We start from the raw sequence: 18,002 nt of genomic DNA, 5'->3' as shown, positions 1-18,002 counted from the left end.
AGAATCGGAGAGCTAGGAAGTAAACCGGCGGCATTCCGCGTAATATCGTTGTAGACAGGAGCTAGGATCTCCACTAAAGATGGGCTTGCACGACAGGTTAACTCGATTCCGTACAAAAGCTTAGTAGTAACGATACTGTTTCCAACTTTCAGGATTGTTCGGCGGTTGCTGGTTTGGTGACGGCTACTGATAGCTCGGACGAGCCGGCGTCTACCCTGCGTCTCTTCTTTAATCCGTCGGAAGTGTGGAACGAAGGACATCCTCCGGTCTAGTGTTATTCCCAGGATCTTTGGTTCCTTTCTGTATGGAATCTCTATATCATTTACAATAACTGGGCGGATCCACGGATGATGGCTTTCGTTGCATATGTGGGAAACGCAACATTTTTCAGTAGCCATGCTGAACCCGACTGATTCAGCCCATTTAGCGACGTGTCGAACTGCACTTTGCATTCGTATTCGTACTCGGGCTGGCGTCGCTCCTGTAACTAAAAGGACTATGTCATCTGCATATACGAATATATATATTCCTTTGGGAAGGCATGTGAACACAGAATTCATCGCTATCAAAAAAAGAGTTACTGCTAAGACGGACCCTTGCGGAACACCATTTTCTTCTTGGTAGACCCCGGATAGGATCCCACCGATTGCCACTTGGAAGCTTCGGTTGGTGAGGTATCCTTGTATGAATTTGATAAGATTCCCTGTAAAGCCCCATTCATGCAGCTGCTTCAGTACGCCTTCTCGCCATACCCGGTTGTATGCTTTGGATAGATCTAAAGCCGCGATATCCACGTGTTCTCTTGATCGCCTGGCGGCGTCGAGTGTTTCTCCGAGTGATGCCAAATAAGTACCAGCTCCCTTTCCTTTCCGAAATGCGAATTGTCGATAGTCTATCAGATTTTTGTCTTCTAGAACTCCGACAAGGCGGCGCTTTACCATTCGCTCGAATACTTTTCCGGCACAGCTGGTCAGGCTGATTGGACGGTAGTCGCTTGCTTTCCTGACTTTCGGTCCTGGTTTTGGTATTGGCACAACGATACTTTTTCCCCATGTTGCTGGGAAGGAGCCCGAGGACCAGATCTTGTTGTATGAGTTCAGGAGGGCGGTTTTAACTCGCAGAGGGAGATGTTTCAACATAGGATATCCGATTTCATCTGGACCGGATGAGGTGCCTCGTCCAGTGTCCAAAGCTAGCAATAGTTCCTCCATCGTAAATGGTTTATTATAGACCTTCAAATCTCCGTCGTCTTCGAATACGGCCGGACTCGCTTCACTCCTGGCCTTGATTCCCTGGAAACTTTTACTGTAGTTTCTAGTCGCTGATAAGCTCTCAAAGTAGCGACCGATCTCGTCCGATATCCTAACGGGGTCGTCAGTCACGGAGTCATCGATCGCAACTGAATACCCGACGGTTCTACGCTTACCGCTAAGTGCGTTTACCCGACGCCATAGTTCCTGTACAGGGGTTTTACTGTCGATACCATCTATGAACTGTTCCCAACTTCGGTTTTTAGCTTCCCAAATCACTTTGCGACAGTTATTTCGGGCTGCTTGGAAAGCGCCCAAGAGTTCTGCTATTTTCGGATGATTTGGTGGTGTCTTTCTGAGCTTCCTCAGTGCTTTTCGACGTTCCTTGATAGCTGTTCGCGTTTCGGGGATCCACCAGTGAACTGCGCGTCTGCCCGCTTTAGTGCTTGACCTCGGGATGCTTTCTTCTGCCGCACTAACTATTCTTTCTACCAACTCCTCTACGGAGTATTCTACATCTCGTGTGATTCGCTCCAAGCAGGAATCTTCGAATGCCTCCCAGTTCGCCTCCTGGTACTGCCATCTTCTCCTTCTCGTTGTGGTGGGTGGGGTGTCGTTGGTGGTTATCTCGATGGGGTGGTGGTCGCTACCCATTGGGTCAGGATAACTACTCCAGTTCAAGGCATTGATTAAATCGCTAGTGCAGAGCGTGACATCAATAGCCGTGGCAGTGGCTCCTCGGCAAAAGGTTCTGCTACCGTCGTTCATTACTATCAGTCCTTTCTCCTCCGCAACGTGCATTATTGATTTACCTCTGGCGTCATCACGATTGGATCCCCACGCCGTGTGATGTGCATTGAAGTCTCCTGCCAGAATGAAGGGGCGATGTAGTTGGTCGATTAAGTTTGATAGTTTGGTTTCAAAACCATCAACTCCATGGCTCGGTACGTAGATTGATATTACCGTTAATCGAAAGGTGCCTTCGATAATAGCCCCTATAGCAAGTAGAGGAGTATCTAGCTCAATGATCGTATACGGAGTATCAATGTGGATTCCCAAGCCGATTGATTGGTATATGTTTCGACCGGATTTGAGAATCCATTTGTATTGCCCGCTGAGCCAGTTGTCTGGACATCGACCTGGTGCTAAATGTGTCTCCTGGATCGCCAATGTAGTTGGGGGGTTGTTTCGTGTGAGTATTTCCAGGTCGTTTATATTATTCGATAACCCGTTGATGTTCCACTGCAGGACGATTCTTCGCAGCGGGTTGGGGTTATTAGTGCTTGCAGGGAGGAAGCAACTGCTTTGACTGGTGGTCCTATTTCGGGATGCGGGCGCCGCTCAAGTTTCTGGGAATCTTCTGTTTGAAGGGTTGTCTGTTGGTGATGAGCACGATCGCTTTTTGTTGGCAGCAGCATCGGAACCTACGGGGGGCCTTTCGACGTGTCTGGATGAGTTGGAATGAAGCGTTTTACGGTTATTTCGATGCGCTGGGTTGTAGTCATCGTCACCATTGTCGTAATTCGAATTGAAGTATAGGAGTGCCGCTTGTGGGTTCTCCCAAAAGATGCCGGAAGAAGTGGCGTGTGGTATGGTGCTGCTATCGGTGCTAAAGTAAGGTTGGTAATGTTCTTCATACTTACTGCCGTTCGTCGAAAGCGCGGGCATCTCGCTAAAGTTGTAACTGCAGCCTGCAACGGAGGTTGTTTCGTTTGTGGGACGATCACAACTGTAAGACGCGGTGTCTCCATTTTGTCTGCTAGCGTTGTCTGGAGCGCAATGTTGTTCTATTTGACTCATATTTTCGTTTTCCTTAGCATTGGTTGTCGTGGTCAGCATGGGGTTCGTATCGGCCGCACTGGGAGGTCCTCCATCAACGGGTTGGGGTATGGCGTCCCGGATGGATTCGCTCGCCAGTTGCGCTCCCATTAAAGGGAGTGAAGGGGGTACTGCACTTTCCCCGCCTTCAAACCGATTGGTGTTATTGTTGATTTGGTTGAATGTTAAGGGTGATTGTAAGTTGAATCAGTTTTGTGTTGCTGAGGAAGGAGTTTCGTTACATACTGTCTTCCTCGAAGTGCATAGTTTGGTCCACTGAAGTGTTGTACGATTCTCGATCGTCGTCCGAGTCCTCAATGGTTACATTCTCATCAGAATTTAGTTGGCTATTGATAGGATCAATCTTAATGGTTTGCCTTTTTGGTGGCGGACTTTCGCCAGCTTGCATTACTGTATAGATGGCCGGGCAGATAGCATTATTTTCAGTTGTGGTTTTAAGATTTCGTGATCGTTTTGGATTATTTTGTAGTGTGTCAGTGTTCATTGTGGAGTTCGCCGGAGAAGATCGTCTGGTATGGTTTCCTACCGCGGCACTATGTGCTTTTTTCGCGGCTGATGCCATCGTGATGTTCGGTTTTGAGCTTCCTGTTGGTTGACTGGCCTGTGCGATAGTAGTATTTGTTGCTTGTTGTTGGCTGAGATTTGATTGCTTAGATCGAATGTGGTGTTCCAGTTTGGCGATATAGTCTTTCATCTTCTGTAGCTCTTTGTCCTTTTCATTGATCGCCTGAATAAGTTTATCCATTTGTTCGTCCTTCTTAGTCATCATCTTGAAGATAGCATCGATCTTGTTTTGCTCGCAGGACGGCTGAGCTGGTTGGGCTGCCGTTGATGCGTAGCTCTTGTTGCCCGCAGAAACTCGTTTTCTCGCTTCCAGGAAAGGTAGATTATGGTCGATCTTCACTTTTATCACCTCCGTCTCCTCCTTATACATAGGACATTGCCTGTCGCTTGGTCGATGGTCTCCTTTGCAATTATTGCAATATTCTGCATTTTCACATGGCTCGGCATGATTGTCACTCGAACATTTACCGCACCGTGCTGGACCAGGGCATCTTGCTTTTGTATGACCGTATTGGAAACATCCGTAACACAACATGGGATTCGGGTAATACGGTCGGGTTCTTACGCTTAATATACCAACCTTCACGGATTGCGGGTAGGTTGTCTTTCCAAACGTCAATATGATTGTTGGTGTGTTAACTTCTGTGCCATCTATTTTCCGTTTGATTCGGCGAATGGCCGTCACGCCCTGGCTAGACAGATGGTCTAGGATCTGTTTGTCTTCGACTTCAATCAGGTCAGCGGAAGAGACTACACATCTGGTAGAATTCAAAATTGGGTGCGGAATTACAGACACGGGAGTATTGTCGATTAGTTTCGTCATATTCAGCAGTTTGGTCACTTGCTCGGGCTTCCTTACCCGTAGCGTGTAACGAGTACCTTTCGCCTCGGACGAAGCACTCTCGATGGGTCCTGCGGCATCCTCCACACTTTTACCGACGACAAAAGGATTCTTAGGTAGAACAGCATCGCCTGTTCCTTCCATCATCAGGATTGTTAGCGCACCAAATTCGTTTTGCTGATCCATATATTCTGGTAGACGCCTACCCAATGGCGCGGACGGGCCCCCGCTGAAGGAGGCCATCGCACTGTGCGGCCTTCCTTCTCTACCGGTTTGTCACCTTTACTCGATTTCAGAAAGGATTCGACTTCAGATCCGTAGAAATGTGGGCAACAGTCACCTGTTGCCTACCCCAGACAGATTCTTTTTAGCAGTTTCGCTGCTTATTCCCAAGTCTCTTCACGTCACGTCAACGCGCGGTTGTTAACTAGTTCTCGGAGAGAACGCTCGGTTACCCACAGTCCGAGTTTTTTTTTTTAAATCGACTGATCACGTGATTTGTTAAATGAATGGAAACGCACGGTGGTCCACTTTTGAACACTATGGTAACGCACTGAAGTCCACTTTACAAGTCTGTTCTCCTGGTATGTAACCGAATAAGCAGTCACAATTTTATTTTTCTGTTTTCCCCGCGGTGGTCGCGGGGCGGGTCCACGACCCTCCCCAATCAGTGGTAAGTGTACACGCGTGTTATAGGATAGCTCAAGAACTGGTAATTCGTCCGGATGGCGGAGTACCACTTCGGGGGCGTAACACCCACGACAAATACTGGAGCACTTAACTGAGTACTATTATACTGTATACTACTATTATATTCTATTAGCGTACACGGAGCGATGAGAGATACGTCTTTTCGACCCGAGTGGTGCTTTCGAACTGAATATTCTATGTCTTTCGAGTTATTTAACTATATTACTTTCAATCAAACCAATATATTGTTAGCATGGACTGGATATTTGAATTATGTCAGGATTTGACAAATTAGACAGATACGAGCACTGATGAAGACAAGTCGAAATGCGTATCTGGTATTTACAGGCTACATGTATTTTGAAAAGCAATGTGTCAGTATAAGGCAGCACAAAGTTAATGCGTTTTTATAATATAATAGAATGTAAACGGAATACGGTTTCAAAGTTGCGAATTTTACCATTTTTGCTTTCAATGGATGCTTTACCTTGCCAACTAACAGATGGAAATTACAGTGCTCGAAGTTAACTGCAGCTGTGTTGATCCGAAATGTATTTACAACTTTCGCAGCAAATGGTAGATGTTTCCGTAGCTCGACATAAAATACTCAAATAAAAGAAGCAGACCGAATGCGTGGTATGCGAAAATTCAGCTTGTGTTAATTTCCCTACGTACAGTCTATAAATTTGAAATGACTAAAATAGCAATTTTCTTTAGACTGATATGAACACTGAAGAAGACTTCAAGTAATAGTTGAAATACTAGTACCTGATTGATGGTGAAAAGTAATTGTTTTTCATTATTATTAATATAGTGGAATTAAACATCTATCTTAAGAAGATTAATTGTGACATTCCGCCAAGTCGCTCAAAAAGCTTTGAATTTTGTAAAAAAATGTAATTCAACTTGTTACTAGTACTCCTAACGAACTGTTTCGCTTTTTCAAGCAAAATTTGCAGAAATATTTTTAAAAAAATCACGAACTTAGCTCATAACTGTATATAACACCTTAAGGTATGAATAACGCACATCAACTTAGATTAGCTTTTACATACATGGTGCATACATACATGTCCAAGAAGAAAATATGTGCTCTTGAAGAACAGCTCATGATAGAAAGAATGATGCACATTATTATTTGTTCAACGCATACAAGAATATTGCTGCTTCAATATTGATTATCTCCTATATTATTAAGTTCAATGATTATATTCTTGAGGCCATCAAAGTAGAACTATGGAAACTGTCTGATACGAGAGATATTTGTGTACTGTGACGAGGTACCAAAACGAAAAAGGTATCGTCCCAAACGTAAAATCTGTAACCTGATCTGTAAGACTGTACATAACAGTGCAAGTTTCCATAGGCTCTAAAACTTAATATTAGTTTGGTTTTTTTAAATATTTGGATGCAACTGTATTAGTTATACATATAATAGGCTTGAAATGTACTTGTACCAAACTGTTGACTTAAATCAAGGGATACTTTCTTCATCTCGTCCACGGAAAAAATAGAAGAAAAAAACCCTACAGTTGCAAGGGATAAATATGTCGCAAGGTATTTTTCATTTTGGAGTATCTCGTTAAACTCGAAAAAACAAGTGTAGGATTGATATTTCTACAATAACGTAAGCCTTGCGAGTACTTTTATATTTCTGCGAATTATGCCTTTCGTCCATTATGCCTAACGTATATTATGCCAATCGTCCATTATGCCTAATGTACTTATGCCTAACGTATGTATGCCTAACGTTCTTATGCCCAACGTATTTATGCCAAACGTCGCGCACGCGCACGGTACGGTATGGGGCTGTCGTCATGATGATAGATCACCATTAATCCAAGATCTTTGCGACAATTTCAACATGACTTTCTTAAACACGGTAGAAATGACGCGGATTCCAACACCAGCAGCACGAGCAAGCGCATTGGATTTATCACTATGCTCGACATCGCTACAGTTAGATTGCATGTGGAAGGTGATCGCTGATCCCCACGATAGCGACCATTTGCCTATCGTGATTGAAATTGCTAACGGTTCAACACCATCGGAAACAATTAATGTCACGTATGACCTCGCACGGAACATTGATTGGAAGAGTTACGCGAACGCGATATCCGTTAAAATCGAATCCACTCAAGAACTTCCTCCGGAGGAAGAGTGCAGGTTTTTGGCTGACCTGATTCGACAACGCGAATCAAGCTCAGACTAAACCAGTATCCAACACGAAAACCCACGGACAGTCTTCCACCCCGTGGTGGTACAAAAAGTACTCAGAGCTGTACGCGGAGAAGTCAAAGCCAAAAAACGCAGTTATTGGCGCCGGTTGGTCGACGGGTTAACGAGAGAAACCAGCGATAGTAATTAATTGATTTTCCTGAATAAAGGAGAAATACTGTGAAAATTTTGTCTTACAATACCATTATTCTGTAACTTGATTACGCTGCTACCGCATGAACAAGTTTTCATTTTGTCATATTGGCGGTTCCCCGTGTGCATAGTTAGTCTCCAAAATTATAGATTTTCAACGGCACACAACTTCCCCTTTAATATAAAACTCATTACTTTAAAGTTGAAAAAATTCATTTTGACGCAGTAGCCGACCCCCAGTACATTGTAAATGTCTAAAACTATTGATTTTGAATGGCCAACAAGTTCTCCTTCAATAGAAAACTCATTACCAAAAAGTTGAAAAAAAAATCCATTTTGGCGCATCGGCGGACCCCTCTGTACATTGTAAATGTCCAAAACTGCTGATTTTCAACGGCCAACAATTTTCCCTTCAACGATACTAGGTGGCCGCTAATATTTTGCTTGCAGTACTTTCCTATCGCAAGCGAAAAAAGAACTGCCGCATATTCCAATCTTTCAAATATAAGCCATGAATGTCGCACACTACATTCATTTTGAACCGCTGCTATGAAATTTATTTGCAACAGTTCCAACGCAACGTATGATGAAAGTTAGACACACGGGCCATTCACATACATTTGCAACTGTCAGCGAACCAAACTAAACTACGGCACAAAGCCGAATAACCGAACTTTCACGAACATTTAACAGGCACGCTCAGGGTTGCCACATATACAGATTATTCCGTATTTTACCAATTTTTGCGATAAATTCGTGACCAAGATTCTGTCTATGGTGAACTTGGACGATGGCTACATTCCATTACCCCGAAGGTATCAACGAAGCCTTGGCTCAGAATCAGAATCCTTGGTTCAGGGAGATGGATGTGGGTCGGGATTTCATTCGTGTAATGTCCCGGCTCATGCCTAACCACTACACGTTGGATGCGCATTTGCGGCGTATTGGGCTTGCAGAGAGTAGTCAGTGCGCTTGTGATGAGGGCTATCACGACATCGAACACGTTGTCTGGGCGTGCGCCAGATATTGTGACGCCAGATCTCAGTTAAAGGATTCCCTTCGGGCCCTAGGTAGACCACACAATGTCCCAGTTCGAGATATGTTAGCTAATCACGATTTCCCCTATATGTCCCTTATTTACATTTTTATAAAAACGATAAACATCCCAATTTGGCCCCTCTCTTTTATTTCTCGTTTCTAGAAGCTTCCTGTCCTACCTTGTAGACCCGACCAGTGCCACTATTCCTGCATAGAAGGAAACTGAAGCGAAAGCGACTCGAGGTTCGAAGACTCTTGAAGGAGTCCCCGCGGGTCCGCCATCTCGGTACTCGACGATCTACGTGTCACTGAGCTCCCGTTTGCCCGAAAGTTGCAAGTTGTGCTCTTCTTTCCCTGTCATCTTCTTCTCTCCCCTGTACTTGATACAACTGCTGCTAGACCGATATTTGAAATAAGTCCCCTTCTGAATACCTTGACCAAGCATAAGTCCCCGTTAAAATAAAACAAATTTGTATTCTGTATTTTAGTTCTATGATAGCTGTAATTTTTATTCTTTATTAATACTTTTGTCCCCCAACTTGTAAATAGAATAGTATCCCTAGTTTTCAGATAGCTGTGAAATTTCTCATAAAAACTTTCTTCCCCTTTTGTATACCAAGCAATATTATTAGTTTGAAGATAACTGTAAAATATTTCGCAAAAAACTATTACTCCCCTCTTGTATATCAAACCGGATTCCTTGTTTTAAAAATTTTCATAAAAAATCTTGCACATCGAATTGTATTTCCAGTCTTAAGAAAGCTGTAGAATTCTTCCTCTTAATATAAAAAATACCTGAACATTTCAACCTAAGTTTTAAGAATTTAAAATGTAAAATCAACAGAATTTCGCACCGACAAGCTAACGCATTTGTGCCTATCAAATAAACGAACTGAATAAAAAAACAATCAGAAATATCCTGTTGTCAATGATGCACAAAAATCAAACCAAAGTTGTAAAAACACACCGTTTGTCGTTTGAGCATCTCAATGTACATACACTAATAAAATGCTGCCATGCCACCATTATGATTATTTTCGATGCTCTACACGACAACATTGATATTAGTTCACGTAGTGCTTCAATCAAAACGGCGGTGGTCAGCTATTTTCGTCCTCGTCCCTTATCATCAATTTTTATACAGTGATTCATCAGCAATGCTATCTTTGAAAATGAACCACCTTGGTTATGCAACTAATTTTTTCCGATCTTTTTTTAAATACAAATAATTAAGCAATCTTCATTTTGTTATATTCTGAATTGCCCATATTTTGTCGTATGTAATTTTAAATGTACTTCCATTTGATGGCATTGTAAGGGAACACGTATCCGCCGGTTGATGCCAATCGAGCTGACATTTCTTTGGACTGAGCAAACTAATTAATTTGTTTGTTTAGTGTTTATTTGACCAACTAGGAAACGAATCCACTGAGTCTTTAATGCGTGTAGGAAATACGCATGATCTTGTCTGAGTGAATGACTTTTGAATTATGTATGAAGGTTGAGAATTGACAATTCGCGAGATCAATTCAAATCCAATTACCAATTTGCGGCAACCATTTCAGCACGAGGAACAAATGTTTTATGGTCATATTTAATGCTTTACTTTTAGTCCATTAACTCATCAGTCAATTATACTAAGCTAAGAATATGTACGTATTATTTGGAAACGGAGGGTGTTTGATTCGTGCATGATGTTAATATCGTTTAGGAACGCAGTATTTATATTTTTTCTGTTTCGCGTCTTCATTGTAATATCGGAACGTTTACTTGAATGAGGTGGAAAATTTCAAGTTACGGGATCTCAATATGCTTGTGATTATACCAATAAGGACCATTTATAAATTGTGCCACGCTATTAGGAGGAAGAGATATGACTAGGAAGAGACGTTTTACTCGCGATTGCGCCATGTATATAGGAAATTCCATAGAACATGAACACTTTTGCGAGTAGCGGCATAAAAGTGCTACTATAAAATGAAGGAAACACTAAAAGAATTTGATTCGTATTAGACCAAGGGGAAAAATAACGTGGTAATATGACAGAGAGTTAGTTAGTATTGGGTAATCTTTGCGTGACATAATTTATGAATGTTCCACCATGCCACTTTTAAACTCATTGTTTACGGTCCATTATACATTGTCGACAACACTCCCGACAGCCGGCTGTCGGAAGTTCAAGTTGTTTTCGATGAAACAATCTCGATAAACGATTAGCCACAGTTTAAATGCCTAGAAGATTTACGTATCCTACAGTCAATAAACTATTCAAACATGCACGAAAATATATTCTCAGTCACATTGCTTGCTTGAAGCGAATCCTGACTAACAACCCACCCACTACCCAATCCGTGGTACTTATGGGAGTGTCACTGAGTCGGGGCCTTCCGTTAAGTAAGTACCACATCAACACTTCATTTCTCAACCCAAGTTACGGTAAAGATGGTCGTGGCCCGCAATGGTGGCTCTCAGGCGAAAATCTCGCTTGGACTGGATCAATTGTTATTCCCAAACAATGCTCCTCAAGTAGTCTGGCTGGAAATGAGAGTCATCGGTCTGCAATCTATGAAGTATACCGTGCTTACGCAACGCAAAGATTTTAATGAAAAATCAAAACTTCAAAAGTTATATAAAAAACATTTTCTAAGAAACACCCTAATTTTATCTTGTAATTTTTTTCTAATATGATGAGTTTACGACATAGAGTTCCAGTGTCTTTAAGAAAGTGTTTTAAAAGTTTATTTGCTTTAATTGCCTGGAAGACAGCAAAACTCTATCTCGGACCATTAAAAAGTTATTTTCTGAATTTAAAAAAATTAGAACCACCCTACCCACTATTTAAATTAATCGAAAAGTATTGTAAAGTGCAATATTTTGTCAGGAAAACGAAATTATATTTTTAATATTGTTCGTGAAAGTGATTTAAACATATTACAAAGGGTCTATTCATGAAAAACCAAATTTTCAATAAAACTTTTTCAGTTTTCATTTTTTCCAACCTATCCTTCTGATGTTTTTCAGAGTTCTTGAAGACGAACATTTTTTTCTAACATATCTAAACTCTAGTTTCTATTATTCCAAAGATATCAGCACTTAATATATCAAAAATAGATTTAAATAATTTTAATATCGCATTCGCCATTTTTTGCTCAATTATAACTCTAATCATGACCTAATTCATCGTTAAAAATTACTCTTTTGTTTGCCCCAATATGTGTTACTGTTAATAAAAAAAACCATTTTTGGCGAATATGTGCTCATAACTTTTCATCGCAAATAGTTGGATATGTGGTGCCATGAAACAAATTATACGCCTTAGAACAATCTAACAGTTGTCTGAAGACTACTTCAGTTTTAAATCAATACCGCAAAAGTTATTTGAATAAAACAATTTTTTTTTCTAAGAAACACTAAGAAACACACTAACCTTCGATTTCACAAAAAATAAAATAATAAAATGAAAAGTATGACAGATATAGCTTACATGTCTTCAGCAAACTTTTCCAATTCTTTTTTGTTTTACAACCTGGCTGAAGGTTGTTGGCTCTAGCTAGAATGATTCAAAAGTTAATTTTTTGATCTTTGTAAAATTAGAATCACCCTAACTGTTGTTTTAACCCATTCATGCCCATGTTGTTTGTGAACAACGTTTTTGAACAGCTAAAACTTTTGATTGAGGCAAGATTTGCTCATAAAAACAAGCAAGGCTAATAAATGTGACTATTGCCTTTCATTTGAGTATTTACAGTTACAAGGATAAGCCCTAGAACTGAAGTTATTGCAATTAGTCTGATTAGATTTCGACTGTGAAGTGCTGCCAGGGACAGTTTACGTTGATGACGAAAAATGAATTTTTCATACATCTTTGTTATGTTGCAATATTATTGAAAACTGACAAAAATTATCAATTTAGGCTGTCTTTGGCTACGTTTTTGACGCAAGTGGTCTATTGTAAATATCCTAAGACAGTTGTATTGAGCATTGGAAGGTAAAAATTGAGCAGCTTCTAGCACTGCGAGGGAAGCACCTATCTTTATGAAAATAGGCCTTTTGTGTTTCTAGATACCACCGTTTTCAAGGAAAAACAGTTTTGAAAGCCTACATGAACTAGAAAAAAGCTGGGCATGAAAGGGTTAACAAAAAGAAGGGGCTCACAAAGTACGAAAACTTCTCTAAAGACTTAATAAAGCTAAGTTGTTTAGTTTTAGTAAAAACATAAAATGCCCACGGTGTCTTTGTCGAACAACTTTATTCAAAAAAATTCGGCATCTGTAAAACTTTGGGATATGAAAGAATGGACTTTTCCCTTTCATTTGAAAATAAAATTAATTTTTTCATGAAATTAATTCGCATTTTTGCTACTAATTGGTACTATAGACATTCAAAAAATACTAAAAGTGAGAATCTGATGAACAATCCCATTGTCTACAACTTCGCAGAATGCTATAAATCGATATAAAATCACCCGAGAAAGTTATTAAAATTTTATCAGTTTTTAGGTGTGCGCGGGGCCTATGGATTAAGAAGTCGATTAACAAGGAATTACAAAAAATGTTCAGTTTAAATGAACAGTAAATTCAGATAAATTTCAATGTATACAAAGTCCCATTCTCAGCAGAAAAAAATATATTTTCAGATTTCTCCGGGTCTTGGGTGAAAATGACACTTTATGAACAAGGAGGTGTGGGAAGGTGTTGACCAAATTTATTCGATAATCTTACACCTTTTCAAGATGTTGATTAACCCTCAAAAAGGCAACCGGGTCTCAGAGGCCCGGCACGTTACAATTTTTTAGTTACAAAAAAATGTGTATGCAGTATAAGCTTGGGCATGGAAATTTTGATAAGTAGCTTTGAAATCTTTAACAAAAATAAAGAATTGTGAAATTTTCATCTATGGAGTGATGCGCAGCTATGTTTGAATTTTTTACATGCACAAAAAGGCAAGCCGGGCCTGGCAGGCCCGGTGTGCATGCAATATTTCCTAGGAATACCACGGGTTTTATACATTAATATTTATCTGAAAAAAAACATTTTGATGAGTTCTTCTTCATATTAGCAGGAATTTTTTTCATGTTTTGATTGATTTCATCTTTTTACCTTTTCTTATAAGAAAAAATTATTGAAAGTTTGAGCGAATTCTATACATTTCTTTTATAAGAAATGTAAAAATAGCATACGATAATGACGTGTGTCATATTTTTTTGGGTAAATACTTTTATTTTACCCACTGGGGTCTACTTGACAATTATTTCGATGCAACATAACCTAACTCTGTCGTTATTGTCTATTTTTGTTGTCTATTCTTTGTGTTATAGTTGTCGTAATTATTCAAATTGTAGAATCTAAAAGCAACAAAAAATTGAAATGGCTATAAGACGATATGCCCATGTTTTCAATCGTCTCAAAGAATCTGAAATAATGGAAGAAATTCGAGCAAATTCAACAGCAAACGATTCCGAAACTGATTTGCAAAGCGAGGAAGAAGATGTGAATGATATTGCTTCCGACGATGAATCTGATGCAGAAAAATACGAATATGTACTCCGGTTATGCATCAGAAGAAATTAATAGCAACCCAGAAACATTTATTGGTCGTGTTCAAACGAAATGGAGCTCAGAACCAATCGACAGTCGACGTGATCTTCCGAGTACTAACCTTTTGGAAAAAAAATTTGACCTTTTTACATCCATCGCCTTATACGCTGAAATCGGGATTTGCTGCGTGTTCGTACTCATCATCCTGTAGTTCCGGAACCGGAAGTCGGATCATTTAGAAATTCAACAGCAGCCAATGGGAATGCTGTACCTTTCATTTGAAACCAAGTTTGTAAAAATCGGTAAAGAATTCGCTGAGAAATAGGTATGAAATTATCTTAGGAACTTGGTAAGTTCCCCCGGGGCATCAAGAACCGCCATAGCTGGCCAATGTGGTCGAAGTGCCTTCGGTGGGTCATTAATGATCTAGACATGCAAAGCCAAGTAATGTTGCGCATATTTTAATATATATTGCATCATTTGGACATCATGGTGGTATCAGTTTCTATGGAAATTTGCTGTGTGATTGTACTCTTCAACACGTAACTCCAGAACCGAAAGTCGGTTCAATAAAAAAAATCAATAGCGACCGATGGGAAGGCTGCACCTTTCATTTGAGACTAAATTTGTACAAATCGGTCCAGCCAGCTCAGAGAAAAATCGGTGAGATTGTTTGCCACATACATACATCCATACATACACACACATACAGACATTTTACGATCTCGACGAACTGAGTCGAATGGTATAAGAGATTTGGCCTTGCGGGTCTCGGTTAAAAAGTCGAAATTTCGACCGATTGCATAACCTTTCTATATGAGAACGGCAAAAAGGAGCTTGAATTTAGACGGGCCTGAGGCCCGGCTTGCTCTTTAATGTTAGGATTTTAGCTTGCCTTCACAAGGGTTAATGTAGTAACGGATTATATCATACCTTTTTCATTTCTTTTCTCGCTCTAGGAGGTAGTTATGTAACCTAAAATGATCCTTCTTCCTGATCCTATCCTGCCTGGTAAAATACAATTGGCTTAAATTCAAAGCTTTATATTTGAATGAACTAAAGTAGACAGATCAAGTCATTGTAATAAACGACGGATTTTATTGCAATTTTGGTTTGAGAATCCTGTTTGTCTTTATCAACATTAAAAGAAAGATGATTGAAAAAGAAAAAAAAACTCTTCGATTTTTGGATCCATGTTTGTTATCTTATGGGGTAGATTCAATTAATCAGAATTTATAGATGCAGATTTTTGCTTGTCCTCAAATTTTATTCTCAAATCGAACACACTTGAAATAATCTTAAAAAAATAACAAAACCATGTTTCATAATTTTTGTTTAAAAAGAAATTCCGGAGTCGTTACTCGTTGTACACGGATCACAACAGAAAACGAACAAGAAAATATCAGGCTGGGCCATACATACAGTAAATTATCAAAGTAATACAAGTCTGATTATTGACGATATCCCTCATAATATGGGATAAGAGAAAAGAGATTATAACTACTAGAGGTCGCATGTCGCTGTAATCACTGAAAATTTATCATCTCGCTCTTACATATGCTAGGCCCATTAGTTTGACACATATTGCGCAGGGTATACACCTGTCAAAGTAATGGGATACAATAGTCCGTGAATACATGGAGACAGTATCGCTTTGCTCCCTCTAGTAGTTATAATCTCTTTTGATAAGAGCAAAGACAACATATCAAGAAGACAGAGTTGTCAGTTCAATTCAGAATCTGAAGACATTACCAGCAACACGTCTTACGGGTAAAGGCGATACTATCTGTATCTACTTTTTTATACTACTTGATACTTATTACTATCGCTATCTTCGTACAATAAACAAAACCTTTATTTCTCATTTACTATTGCGATTTCTTTTCAATGTACAGCGATTCCCAAAAGTTAACAAACTTGAACATAAATCTTATCGAATTATTTTTCTATCCTTCATGAAACTGTTAATCAGGATTCTCAATCGATATCAAATCAAATGACTGAATATCTAATCGAGTTTGATCAAATATAAAGTTAAAATTTATGCCAGTTATATCCCACAAGATGCCAACGAGCAAAAAGGTTGATTCAAGATTACATCAAGCATACTCCAGAATGAGTGAAGAAATAAAAAAGAAGAAACAAATATATCTGTGACAGAAAAAAAACTGTTCCATTTTGCTGCATTACCCAGCATCTTTCAAAAGCGTCTTAATTTCGTTCAAATTTTATTTACTCTTCTCTATACAGTTTCGACCCGTTTTTATAAACTCCCGGTTTTATGCACCCCCGATTTTATGAACTTTTTGTACCCGATTTTATCAACCTCCCGTTAATTCATCATTTTATGCCAGCAATTCAGACCTACATTCTTATAATTGATACAATTAAGGTAATGAGTCTTGCATTGTTAAGTAGCAGTCAAAATGTAGGGTAGTTTACCCAATTTTGGTCCTATTTAAGGTACTTGAAAACTACAATCACATTTTGCTTGAATTCTCAAAAAAACAATGCTGTGGGTTTTCATGATAAAATAACACACTTTCACATATTCTCCGTAGAAAACATAACAATTGGACGAGACACCGTATGTAGTAAAAATTGTATATTTAGCAATATTATATCTTAAATATGTCGTAGTTCATGACAAACTGCAAACAAAATTTAAACCAAAGACTATTTTTTGCAGATTATCTGTAAACACTAGTCCCGAGGATACAATTTAGCGCATGTTTGTCTTAGAGACTGTGATGTCTGTTCTCTAGTTTATCTACTCCTATAAAACGATCTCCTGCCAGCGCACTTGAGTCATCACTAAACAAACTTCGAATTGAATCAATGGCTGATTCTTGTTCCAGTTTTCTATTGTTATCTCCTATGTCATCCAAGCGAATTGATCTATTCACTTGTAAGTAGGAACAAACGAACCAGTCCGAACCAACGAGAATGGGTCATGCCAGTCGAAAGCCACTGATCTAGGCTCAAACCGCCCATCTCCATAATAAATACGTGTGCCGGTTCCAAATTCTTTGATATCCGTTACGGAATATTGTTTGATGATGAAAACCCTTAAAACATAACAAGCCTGTTTTTCTCCCTGTTGAAATTCTACACAAAACTGTCCCACAAATAAAATAATCAGAAAAATAAATATTAAGTGTGTCAACTAAGAGATGGGTACGATATTACAAACTGCAATAGTGAGATCGATTCTGTACAACTATTCATCTCTGTCGTCGCTTCCAAAAACTTAAAACATGGCGAACTCATCCGTTTCCGATTTTAGTAAAACTAGAAGTCGCTTAACAAGAAAGCTCTCAGCGCAAACTTGGACCAATATGCTCAGAATTATCCGATTTCTGTAAGATTTTCCCACTGAGCATTTTTCGTAAAATCTTCCGTAAATTAAATTTTTCTAATGAAAAACTGGACTAATTACACTAGAAACATTGATTATAAACGTAATTTTAGACTGTAAAGCTTCATTTGATCCACCGTTTCTCTCCAGATCACTAATTTAATTTTCATCGTCCATCGCGTTTTTCTTAGTTATCAGTTTTAGAACATAGGAGTAGAATGACAGTAAACTACCAACGCTCTGTGTCAATCAAAGAATAATTTCTGCTTCTCACTTTTAAGGAGATTAACTGTTAAACTTCGTTGACAGAATGCATTGTCATTCATAATGAGTCTTGGAAGTTGGATTAGACAACTGTCGAAAGGTTCGGTTGAATACGATTTTTCGCACGGATACGGGCATTAGGGTTAATTTTTCTGCAAACTAACAATTTGAGACAATTCTCAAGTTGCTTCTAATTATGTAGGATGGAAAAAAGAAGTTAAAAAAGTTTCCCGATTTTATCAACTTACCCG

General features: G+C 39.3%; 1 protein-coding gene across 1 annotated transcript in view; it reads right to left on the bottom strand.

The window, feature by feature from the left end:
* LOC131677238 (elongation of very long chain fatty acids protein AAEL008004) overlaps positions 1-18,002 on the bottom strand; it is a 163,670-nt gene that overhangs the window by 61,188 nt on the left and 84,480 nt on the right. The window lies entirely within an intron of this gene.

The sequence above is a fragment of the Topomyia yanbarensis genome, chromosome 1 (assembly GCF_030247195.1).
Source record: "Topomyia yanbarensis strain Yona2022 chromosome 1, ASM3024719v1, whole genome shotgun sequence".
Lineage (NCBI taxonomy): Eukaryota > Metazoa > Arthropoda > Insecta > Diptera > Culicidae > Topomyia > Topomyia yanbarensis.
This window is presented reverse-complemented; position numbering and strand designations above follow the sequence as displayed.